Below are 12831 nucleotides of genomic sequence, written 5' to 3' on the forward strand. Positions count from 1 at the left end.
TTAAAAAAAGAAAAAAAGAAAAAAAAAGTCACACACAATATTTATTTGGCATTGGTTTGGGTTTTTCCTCATATCCTCATTGCTTCAGAAGCAACTCAAAATATCTAATAATATCTTGATTAATATTTCTGCCTCTTTTTAAGAGTTGATGATCCTCTATTTCTCTGCAGATTTCTACTGGAAAACTAAGCTGGATAGCCTTCCTTTGGTTTAAATCACAGAACTGATCTCACTCATTAGCTCAACACTACAGTAAAGAATGAGTGTGACTGTAGGGAATGGGCCCAGATGTTGAGGAAAGCTCTAACCCTTACTGCAATTAGTTCTTATTATGGGGAAAACACATGAGTATTTGGGTCCATAGGATTTGCCTCCCATGACTCATCTGTAGTCAGCTCTTCAGTCAATCACTTGTGATTATTTGAATTCTTAAGGAACACCAGAAAGCTGATTTGGATTAATCATAAACTATAACAGTAGGTCAGTATGTGGTTTCCAAGCTGGATGGTTGTATGTATGAGGGGACTTGGTGCTCTGCATGTCAGGCAACTTAACAGCATTTTCCATTAAAAGTTAGCACAATATGACCCTGATATGTGCCCAACATGAGGAATCCCTGTTCTTGGGGTGTAGCAGTCTGAATTCCTGCTAGTATAGTCCAAGGTAAGGAAGCAAAAAGGGCCTTTGCATAATACCCCCAGATGTTTTATTCAGCCATGCAGTGAGATGTTCAGGTCCCAGCATCCCCACACGGAGCGTCTGAGTTTCAGTCTCCCAAGGGGCCTGGGGTTGAACTTGGTCTCTGGGCTGTACAAAGATGAGGGCCAGTCAGGGAATAGGGAGGAGTGGCTCAGGGACATGGGAACAGGGGAAGGAGCCAATGGGGTCTAACAGCTTTCTGAGGGAAGCTTCTTGTGTCTACCTAAACCAGAGAATGCCCCTCCAGGGTCTCCACATTGGGGCACAAACAAGCACGTGAGCAATGAACCAAGTGACGATTTTGAGTAGTTTTGGGAAGTGGGAGAGAAAAAGCAGCATCCAGGAGGAACTGCCAGCATCAGGGTAATCCTAAAGCAGCCTGAAGGTCCTGGATGGGAAAACTCTCATTCAACATTCCCTCCAAGCTTGTTTGAAAACTGATTCAACCTCATAAAAATCATGATTTGGCCTTGACAGCATTGGATATATTGTTAAATGAATTCTGAACTTCTGTCATGCACAAACGCTGGCTCACTTCAAGCAGTGAGGACTCGAGGGAACAAAACTGCATGTTCTTTTGGAGCTGCTTGTATCAGGAATGCCTATAGCATCAAACAGTTTGGACTTGGTATAAATTGCAGTAACACAAACAATGGAACTCACACTTTGCTGTGTCTTTCCCCCTTCTCTTGCTGAGGTGCTGCTGCAGGGCTTTAGGAGTTAAGATATTAGGGTGAGAGAACCAGAGAATTGCCAAGACACACCCTTGGGGAGCCAGGTGCTTTGAGTTTCATTGCTCATTATAGCATAATTTTTTTGAGTTTCCCTTTCTTTTTAATTAGTGGTAATTGGATGCAGCTGGGAAGAAACTTTGTGAATAAATGTATCTGTAAGTAAACAAAGTGCCTGGGAACAAGTGTGTGAAGTGGCCTGTGATTCTGTGTGCTCTTTAGGATCTGTAAACTTAAGGAGTCTAAGAAAACAGTGCAAAGCCCACCAGACAGCTAGTAAATCTGACAAGCATCCCTTCCATAGACAGGAAAGAATCTGGCTATTTTTGTGGTCATTATTCCTGTCCAAACCTCATGTGATGAAGGAAATATTTAGTGCAATACAACGGGGGGGGGGGGGGGGGGGGGGGCATGATTTCTTGTTTATTTGGGGGTTTTGTGTAGTAGTAGTTTGTTTTTTTAATTGGAACAGGACATGGTACACCAAGGAATTCTCTAAATGTTTTGAGGTCTACTTCTCATGATACTCTTTCAAATTATCCTCCTTATCTGGGAGAGATTTCAGATCCTTGATAGTTTTAAAGCTGGATGTGTTAATCTGGGAGATATGAAACATGATGTGGCATTATAGCCAGCCATACAGCCAGGGGAATGAAAACCTAATATGGCAGATGCTACAAAGCACTAAAAATTCCTTTGGTCTAAAGTATTCATCAGGAGAAGAGGCTTTGATATAATGCCATTGAGCTCTGGGAAGGTGGATGCCCATGGCAGAGAACCCTCATAACACATTTGCTAGTGTGTTCTCCTCCTTGGCCACCTACATAGAGAAATAAAGCTCAAAGTCAATTAAACTGCTCATTGCTTGTTGACTTGATCACTCAAGTGTGTGTGAGTAGTCTGCACCTCCAACCTGGCCTCACTATGAGCATCTCTTAGCAATCCAAGTGCACTATTTAGTTACTATGATACACAAAATCCTGTTGAGATTCTGCACCTGATGTTGGTATTCACCAGCAGTTTAAGGCAGAGTCAGCACCAGGAGAGGCTGTGGCCCAGTGCTGTGGGTGAAAGGCAACCTGCCCTGCTCACTGGGAACTGCAGGAAAGGGGAGCTACTAATTGCCCGGATTGAGCTGGAATGTGGGGATGTAGCAGCCTTGGAGTCCAGTAAAATAAAAGGCATCAGTGAGCTCAGTTCTCCTGAATATCCAGCATGGGACTACCAGCGTCTAATAGCATGCCTGAAAACCCCAGCTTTTACTGGTGTAGCAATATTGCGTCAAAACTGTTTTCTCGTCTCTGCTGATAATGGAGAAATACTGAATCAGCTTGTGAGCAGCCCACAGTGCTGCCCAGTGCCAGCAGCGTGGTGAAATACTGAGATGAAATGGTGGGAATTGCTCTTCTGCCTTAGCTTCCTGCAAGGGGAGCTTGTTCAGCCAGCCTGGCCCACCCCATTGTGGCTGCATTGGAGATGCTGGAGGGCACTTCTGGCTGTCCAGCTGTGTACCCCAGGGGAGCTGTTACTCTGCAGCTCCTGGGCTGGGTGTGGGTGCACACATGGATGTCGGAAGTGTGATTTTGTTTATCCCAGCATGTTGTAGGTGAGGGGAGGCATTCAGCAAAGGAAAGCCTTTTCCTCTCCTACAGTTTCCCTTATTCTCTTATGCAGTACAGAAGAGGCATTGACAAAAAGCATCTGCATTGGCAAAATTACTGAGAAAAATCTCGAATGCAAATGGTATCACAGGCATTTAAAAAAAAACAAGAAAAAGCTGTTAGATGTTGCTGAGGTTAGCCGCGTGGTGCTCAATTGTTCTGGAGCAGAGCAAACTCCTGAGAGAATTACCCTGAGGTGAAAGAAAAGAAAACCTTAGATTATGGTTTAATGCAAAAGTTGCTTGCATGTTCAAAACAAAAAAAAAAACAAAAACAAAAACAAAACAAAACAAAAAACCAAACAAACAAACAAAAAAAAACAAAAAAAAAAAAAACGAAAAAAAGGCAAGTGAGAGGGGAGGGGGAGAGGTTGGGAAAGAGAGGGAATGAGAGAGGGGGAGAGAGGAATGTGCTGTGCACTTAGCTGAGCAGCAGGAAGGAAAGCTTGAAACAGGATTTCTCAGCTTCTGATGCCTGGCAGTTGTTTGCAGGCACACCAGTGGTGTCCGTGTGATGCCTTGCAGGATGTGGACTAAAGGCGAGTCAGAGGGACTCCAGACTTTAGGGATTGTGGTGGTGGTGTGCTCCTCTCTGAAACTCTTGCACTACCTCGGGCTAATTGACTTGTCAGATGGTAAGAGAATTCCAGTTTTGCAGCTCCTATTTGCTTGTGCTTAAATGCATGTGAGTGTAGCCAGTGTAGGCAGCAGATGGCTGTGGGAGGAAAGTGGTGTCTGTCAGTGCACAGATTCTCAGTGTGGGCTTCATCTTTATTAAGAATCATATAGGCTGCAAAGAGGCAATTCTGATTTATGCTTTATTGAGGACTTTCGTTTGCTTTTGATATATTACCTTAGCCAGAGAGAATCTGAAGCTGTGATGGTTTTTGCCTTGTGTATTATTTAAGTTTTCCGAATTATTTTTTCTTACTGGTAGTTCTTGCTCTTTATTGAAAATGAATTAGTACCAAACTTGAAAAAGGAAAGGGCCTCTTGGGATGATGGAACCAGAACTGATAATTAGGTGTATGATTTCATAGGGCTACAAGAGTTTTGTTGTGACTGTAATTTGCAGATTAAAGACATGATGGATTGAATGTGAACAAAATAAAACTTCACTGCAATTGCCATTCCAGACACATAACCTAAGAATAAATATTTCTGTTTTCACCAGCTGGAAGATTTGGTCTTCTCTTCATCTTGTAGTGAATCAATGTAATGAACTCAAATTAATGTAGTGAACTTTTTTGTATTAAAGGTTTTCCCATATGTAAAGCATACAGGTTTTAACAACTAAGTCTGCTTTAGAGTTCATCTTTTTATAAAGGGATGTAGGTATCACTGAATTTTTAAAGAAAATAACTTCCTAGTTATGCAAGTGAGGTATTTTTTAAAACAAAGGGACCCCCAAGTCACTGACTATATTCTTGCTTCGATCATTAACTGTGTCAAGTTTATCTACCAAAGGAAATAGCAAGGATAAAATACTAGCATAAACACCTATGTTTCTTTATACGGATTTCTTCAAGATATGGGTTAGTACAGGCTGGCAAAAGATTCCAAAAAAGTAAAGAAAATTTATATATTGAATCTGTTTTACTGGATCCAGAAAAGCAGATGGAATTTTAACCCTACTGCAGTAAAATCAATGCTGTCACATAATCCTAGAAATCCTCCTGCAGAATTAGGAAAAAATACTAAAAATTGCTTAATTAAGAATTATTTATATTAAGAGATGTAAAACAGCATGTATTTGTTATTACATGATTGATTTCCTTATTTCAAAATTAATATCGTGGGAGCTTTTAGTTTACTCTTAGAATGTCACTGGATTGCAATTACGTAATTACAAATAAATTAAGATCTCCAACTATGACAACTAATTTCAAATAATGGCAACAGAAATGCTCACCTTAAAAATAGGTGACAAGTAAAATGTTGATGCATTTGCATTGCTATTGCATTTGTTTTGCATTTACTGCAAGAATGTTTTTATACCTCCTTTGCAGACCTAATTACTATAATTCCACTCTCTGTTCCTGAAGCAATTACTTTTTTCCTAGAAGAGTCTCCCTAGTGTTTCCCCAGCAAAGTCAAGTATATGACAGGTGAGAAAGGTGTCTGTGTGAAGGTGAGAGGAGTAAAAGTGAGCAAATAGCTCACATTGTATTCATGGAACAGCTCTGCCTGTGCTTGTTGGTGGTCAGCAGTCAGTGACTGCTCCATCCCTGGAGGTGCAGGAGAGGGTGACATTTACCTCTGTAAGGGACCACAGTTACTGGTACACAGAGCTCTGATTGCATGGGCTGCCTGACAACATGTAGGAACACAGTATATAAACCTGATCAGATTTGGATAGCTTTTATTGGATATCTGTGTTTCTGGCTGCAAAAGAGTTCACTTGGAAGCCAAGATATATTTATTCGGTACTTATTAGATAAGATTGCGTTTTTCCCTTTTGACTTTGTTCCTGTGCTGAAAATGATTTATATGCGAAATTAGAACATTAATAAAATGTGGGTGGTTGTTAATATCATGCAATACAGATTTCAGTAAGTCAGAGATCTTTAAAGGTGACATTAAGTTGTTTTCTTTGATGTGCTGGTGGCAGCAATGGAAAAGGCAAAGTAGATGATTACATTGCAATGCAAGTATTTATCAGAACTTGATACTCACTAGAAATGATCACTACTTTTACTTATTAAAAATAAAAACCTTATTAAACACCTAGAAATTCCAGCTGTGTTCTCATAGTTGTGCGTAATAATACTAAAATAAGAAACTGCAATTGGCTATGTATATTTCTTTTAAAACTGTTCTCTTCTGAAGATGGAACAGGCTTACTTAAACCATGTTCCTTTGTTCTGTTTAAATAAAAAATATTAATAATGAAAAACCCCCCATACAGAGAAAAAAAATAGCTGGAAAAGCCTGTTCTTCTGAGTACTTTTGGGCAAGTCCTTGCTGTCTTTGCAGCCTCTTGAGACTAGTCATTTTTGTTCAGCTCCTGACCCAGGATCGTGTGCAGATCTCCAGCTGTACCTGTGTGCTTTGCTCTGTTGTCAGACTTGTAGCCCTTTGCATCTGTCTTTATTGAAATCCATCAGTAGGAATCTTCAGGCCTTTTCTCAATTCTTCCCAGCTGTCAAGTCAGTTTCCATCTGACTCACAGCCCTTTCATAGACCATTCTTTTCCCCAGCTTCCAGGAGTGAATGATATGTGAGACAGGGCCAAAAAGGATTGGGATGGAGATGTAATGCATTCTGTTTCTCTCCTCTGCACAAGGATGCATTCTGACAAATGTTCTCCAGCAGTTCTGGCCATCCAGTGACCATGCATCATTGGTTGTTTCAGTACTTCCCAAAAAGTGAAGTGAAAGGTGAAAAAAATTACATAGTCCTGTATCCCTCCCTCTCTTTTAGCTGTTTCTCCCTTACAGGATAAAATAGAAGGGTCAGTCTTTGGTCTCCCAGTTCCCTAAAGGTAGGGAAAACACAGTGATCACCAGTCCTGCGAAGCTAGGAACAAAAACAGGATGAGAATATCATGGGACACATTCCACACAGCCTCATATTTAGGATTGTCTTACAGAGGTTCTGGTTGAGGAACTGTTCCCTTCTTGCTCTTGGTGCAGTGTCAGCTCCCCACAGGCAGCACATGGCAGGGCAGGAACAGCTACCTCAGACCCCTTGCTTTGGGTTGATTACAGTGAGATACTAATGCTCTGTAAGGAATTTGAAAGTAGGGGGTGTCATCTGACTGACTTTGGCAATGCCCTCCCCCACACTTCCCCAGGTCATGTTCTTTAATTGCTGGTATGGGAGTGATCATGACTTGAAGTACAGAAGTGCCCTCCTTGAAATTCTGGAGAAAATGGCCACGAGAAGAAAGGGATGTATTTTTAGTGGGATGGGCAGAGTGCTGAGGGGAAGATAAAAAGTGCACTAGTGTGTGAAGTAGAACTGCTTATTGTGCTTTATGCATCAGTGTTTGAAGGACTCGGGTGCTAAGTTAACTTAGAAGTTTGTTAATGGTTTGAAAAGTGCAAACCTTTTGTAATAGTGATGCAACAGCTAGATAACTATCTTGATTAGGTATTTTATTAAGCACAACTTAAAATGGGCCTTTCTTAAAATAACATGGTAGATGTGCAAAAAGAATATACCAATATATCACAGCAAAATTTCTAACATAACCCACACCATATTCCATGATTGTTGTGCTTCTGGTAATTTTCCATGTATATAAAAATGCAACAGTACGTGAGTTTTGTACCTGGATATGCTTCTTCCCTTGCATCTTGTCTCTATCCCTTCAGACGTCCTCCCTATATGCATCACTTTATCTGCTAGGAAGAAGGTTGCAGGAAGCACTTAATATTCTGTAGACTGTTTTAAAATAAAAATAATTGAACTGTATAAAGCTTGATGGAAATCCTCAGTTTTATTTTTTGCAATAATTTTTGTTTGGCTTCAGTTTTTTTCCAAGATAAAATGCACTGATGATAAACTGATCTAACATATTTCTGAAAGAGGAGGAGCTTATGCTTTACCCATTTTCTAGAGCTGCAGGAGAGACTGTGGACTGTAACTGCTGCCTAAAATCCACCTTGCACACTCTCGGGCTGTGGGTGGCCGTGCATGTCAGAAGTGCAGCTCCCTGAGCCAGGATGTGGTGCTGGGTGCTGCCTTTGTCCATGGGGATCCACATCTCATCCAGCTGCAGCAGGGGTAGAGGCATCAGGCAGCTAGAGGGGAGAAGGGTGCAAGGTTTAGTACCTGCGAGGCAGGGCTTGGTTTTAAGGAAAAAATGATTCAAGAAAAATACATGCTCAACATTTTCTAAACTGAATGGCAGCATCACTGAAGCTGAGTTTGTCCTTGTAGAGCTTGTAGCTGTCAAAGTTATTCTTCATTAATAACCATGGAAGTGTTGGCTGTGGAGGGTAGAGATCCCCCGATGCTCTTGAATCAGCTGTCAGGCTGCTTGATAGATGTTAGAGTGTCTGTGATCGATTGTTACAGATCAAACTCTCTATACCTGATGAGTACCTTTCTGTTCTCTTACTGTTTATTGTCTCTTCCCTTACAAGACTTTCCTCTGATGTACTTTGGAAAGGAGGAGCTGTTGGATGATGAGCGATTCAGGCAACATTGTACATCAGTTCCATGAAGGTTACTTTGTTTAGAAGAGAGTGTTTCCAAAACAAGGTAATAAAAAACCAACCCAACCTCCTGAAGACTGAAAGAGAATTCTGAAGTATAATCTGAAGGGATTTCATTTTCACAGGAAGATTGTTTCTTTTTCTTTCAAATCGTGGGAAATACAGCCAATATCTAATAGAAAATGCACACGGTAAGGATAATACCTTACTAAAGAAATTGGCATCCCTGCCTGCTTCGCTCAGCCAGGCAAGAGCGATGTCCCCATGTGCAGTCTGGAATACACAAGTCCTGAACGTCTCCCTGAGTTCTGTCTTTTGTCTCTTCAGTCCTGCCATTGCGTTACAAATGCATTTCTAGGTGTTTCTGGAATTATTTTCCTGAGTGAAGCTGTGCAAGCTGGCCTCAACATGTAACCACAAGGTTGGGTGTGCTTAAAGAGCTGACCCTTCCTTGTGTGCGGTGGCTATCAAAAAGTCTCTAAAATCAGAATGTAATAATCTGATACTCAGGAAGAAATTATCAGACATCACTGTTGTCTGTCAAGAGATAAAATGTTAGCAAATGTGGAAAAGAAAATATTCCTTCCATGTATACTCTTAAATGTAGCCATGACAGGAAAACTTGTCATTTCATATGAGAATTTAGCAGAAAGAACAGAAATTATTTTGTGGTTTACCAAAAAAATCTTTCTTTTTCTTCTTGCTTCTCCCTTCTTTTTCTTATTTCTGAAGTGATACTATGAGGCTCTTTAAATGAGTTTTATTACAGTTAATTCCCCCTCTCCTCAGGCAAGCTTCAGCTTTATGTACCAAATTTTTATTATACCCAGAAGCTTTTCTGCCTGCTAATAAATAATGGTGGTAAATTTTATATGAAATAGATGTGGTTCCTTATTGCAGCAGAAAGGAAAATAAGTGTGGAGTTTTTTTTCCCACTTGACATGCATGTTTAAATTATAGAAGTTAAATAGTGTGAAAACAGCATTCACTTTAAAGAGGTATGGCCAGGTTAAAAAATAGGTTTTTTTGCTTGCACCATTAAAGATAACTTAGATCATCATTACACAAAAGGTGTTTGGAATCTTGCAGACAGATGTATTTAGTAATTTTTCATTTGGCCTGCGAGGAGCAGCCAGCTATGGTTTCTGTTCCCATTGCTGCAGTGAGCTCCTGTGAGCAGTGACAGCCTCAGTGTCCTGAGAGCAGGTGAACACAGTAGCAAGTCCAGCAAGGGCAGGAGATTCTCGTCTCCCTGCAGGAGGAGGGAGGGATGGAAAGGGGGCACTGAGGGGAAGGAATGAGAAGTGTGTGACCTGAAGCTGACTGTGTGAACTCTGGAAAAGACCATCAGGGTTTTGAAGACACGTCCTTCCACCAACCCCAGGGCAGTGTCTGAGATGGCTTCACTCTGGTGAAATCTTAAAAATTGCTCATCTTTTACACTGATTTGCCAAAGTATCATGGACACAGTTACTAGTAAGTCTTAAAATGAGAGTTGCGCTCCACCTTCTCCTATTGATGCTGAACACATTCTCATGGACATGAAGCATCACTCGTCTAGATACAGACCTGCCTGTGCTTTCATGGTTGTCTCTGTGTTTTCAGAAACATTCAAGAACTGCAAGAAAGCTATTTGAAAGTATCATGTTTTGAAATCTGGAATAATTTCACTTGACTTGATAAATTTATGTTTCTAGGGGGAGAGATTTCTTTTGACTGAAGAGGATCCTCAAGAATTTCAGGATAAGGCTGCTTTTCTTGAAGGAATTGAGTTAGACGTGCTTATGGAAAGGGATAGCTATATAAATAGTTGATATAAATGGAATATAATGAACATTAAGCCCTCTTCTGCAATTCTTAAACCCACACATGGGAACCTTGAAGTGAGGATGCATATCCAAATGTATCTTAATTAAGTCCTAATTATCCTTAATGTATCTTAATTAAGTCCTAAATTAATTCTTTCTCTCTTAAAAGGAAGTTTCACACAGTTGAAAGAGTAAAACATTTAATTTGTCCATTTTATGTGTACCACCCTTCCTGACAAGAGTGCTGGCAGTCCCTGGCTCCCTGCTGCAGCTGTGTGCCCATAGGTGGCTGTGGCAGTGGCAGTGGCAGTGGTGGGGTCTGTCACCACACCTGGTGCGAAGGGCTGCTGGAGCTGAGTGCACCTGACAGCACTGGGGTTTGTTATAGATTAGTAATGTGATGGTTGGCTCTCGCAATTAAGGGATGAATATTATGTGTATGCTAAGAAGTTTTATTGCTGGATAGTTATGTTATTGTGATTTGTTGTTTGAATGTCCTCTGTTCTCTCCATAGTCCCCTTTCCCCCTGTACAGTTGCCAAGGGACGACCATGGTAGTCAGGACATGTGGAGGGAGGGCGTGTACCTGTGCCCCTTGCATGGGGCATTTGGGGGAGGGCAGGCATGGCAACACCTGACCTCCAATGAAGTTGCAAGGAAGCAGTCTCCACCGATGGACGGCAGAGAAGAGTTAACTGGAAGACTTTGGGAGGGGTTAGAATTACCTAGCGCAACACCATAGGTTTAAAAGGCAGAGCATGCATTTTGTGGGTGAGCACATAGTGGTTTAGTTCCATGGTCCTTTGTTGTATTTTGTCAAAGTTTAATAAACCTTTGAAATTTTGAAAGTGAGCATCATTTCTCACAGGTTTAGGCACAAAAGGTCCTGTAGTGAAGGTGAAGCTGCCAGACCTGTCCTAGGGCCAGAGGGGCAGGAGTGCCCTGTGCCCACACCTCAGGACTGCTCCTGCTACCCCAGGGCAGGAGTGAGGGCTTGAGGGCTCCCAGGTGCCAGGGCAGGACTGGCAGCTCACAGAGACTGCTTTTGTGTGTCTGCATGTCCAGTGCTCTAGCTCTCCATTGTCCTATTATTCTGGGACTAGGCCAAAACTTAATTAAATTTTATGTAGATGAATAAAAGGAGTATTGACATTGCAAGATGAAATCTGAAGCATTCTGAAAAGGAAATTTTTCTTCTTTATCTTCACATGCACCATTTAAAATATTTCTTGCTAAGTATTTCTTCCTCCCTAAAATAAATAGGACTGTGCACCTGCACCTGGTCAGGCTTCCCTAGGTTGATCCTAGACCAGAAGTTCCCATCACGGGTTGTGGGTCTTGGTTGCCTTTTCTCTTTGGTGGTCCCCATGCAGATGTCAGAGCCCAGAGCAAAAGAGAAAGAGCCAAAGGGCTCTTCTGTGCAATGTTCAGCTCTGAGATGAGCTTACCCATGATGGCACATTCATCTCAACCTGTTCCTTGTGCCTCTTGGTCTTTGGCAGATTTCCTTCTTGTAGTGGTTTTGGTTCACCAATTTAAGATTTCCCCAATTTTAAAATTTCCCAGTCAATGCATTAAGGAGTGTGGTGGGCTTCAGTGTTGGCCAATCACCAAAGCACTCGCTTTCTGCTGTGAGATAGGATTAGGAGAAAGGCAAAGCAGGCTTAAAACTTTACGAGGGTAAAAAGAAAATTTTATTAATAGTGACTAAAAGAAAAAAAGTAGTGAGAATCAAAACAAGTCCTTCAGAAGACTTCTCCTCTCCCCACACAACATTTTCTTTTCCACTAACAATGTTAAGAAACCAAACCTAAAATTTCCAGTCAGTTTACCACCTCTAAAATAGTCTTTCTTCAGTTCACTTAAGGAAAGAAGTACTTCTTGTTAAAGTTATGGAGACTTCTCCACAAGAGAAAAAAAACAGTTCTCTCATGGCTCTAAATTTTGTCAGGACTAGCAGCTGCCTGGGGAACTGCCATCATGAAATCCTTCTCATTTCCACAAGCCTTCCCACAGCTTGTTGATGGGCCATGTTGACTTATGGGGTATTGTTTTAAAGATGAGCTGTTCAAAGACAAAAGTTCTCTTTATCTATCTCTAAAATAATCTTCATCCCTGGGAACAGAAATCTTCTCCTGAGGGCATGTGAGAAGGCACCCTTCTCTCTTTCTCGGTTCAAACTGCTTATCGGATCACATCTACTTCAACATCAGCTTACTTTAACATGGAGGCCTTTGCTCGGTATCAGTTTGAACACTTTCATCTCCCCATAGTTTCATGCGTTATAGGGGGGGAAAAAAAAGTCTTTTCTCCATAGCTTACAAGAGGATTTCAGCCCGAAGATCAAGGCATCTTCTCCTCCCTCCCATCTGAGACTTAACTTCTTCCTCACTAACCCCACAAACATGTTTTCATGTTGTTCCTTTACATGCTTGCATCTTGTTCTTTTCTCTGACTCATGTGAGGACTGAAGCACTGAAAGGGTTAACATCACGCCTGGGGCATACCTGACGCCGGTAACTCGTGGTGGGAGCTGCGGCTGGGCTGTGTCAGGATCGATCTCATGGTTGATCTTTGGTTTTCTCCGCGTTCACTTCCAGCCGCAGGGCCACAATGCATGGGCTGCAGGATGCAGGGCTGCCTCTGGTCTCAGCCGCGCTGGAGGAAGGGCATCTGACGCCAAGATCTTCAGAGCCGCGGCCAGCCCTGCTCCGGCCAGGGCTCCGCAGCCTCCCCCGCCATTCCTGCCCGGCAGCTGCTGGGGCCCAG

General features: G+C 41.9%; 1 protein-coding gene across 4 annotated transcripts in view; it reads left to right on the top strand.

Moving 5' to 3' along the window:
• LOC139597541 (A-type potassium channel modulatory protein KCNIP1) overlaps nucleotides 1-12831 on the top strand; it is a 176198-nt gene that overhangs the window by 134764 nt on the left and 28603 nt on the right. The window contains exon 3 of one of the 4 annotated variants that reach the window (XM_071442971.1): nucleotides 8184-8301. The exons of the other annotated variants lie outside the window; for them this stretch is intronic. The gene's annotated coding sequence lies outside the window, so the exon portion shown is untranslated. The remainder of the gene's footprint in view (nucleotides 1-8183; nucleotides 8302-12831) is intronic. 4 annotated transcript variants of the gene reach the window in all.

This window comes from Agelaius tricolor, unplaced genomic scaffold, assembly GCF_023055355.1.
Source record: "Agelaius tricolor isolate 1412-34295 unplaced genomic scaffold, bAgeTri1.0.p SCAF_18, whole genome shotgun sequence".
Taxonomy (NCBI): domain Eukaryota; kingdom Metazoa; phylum Chordata; class Aves; order Passeriformes; family Icteridae; genus Agelaius; species Agelaius tricolor.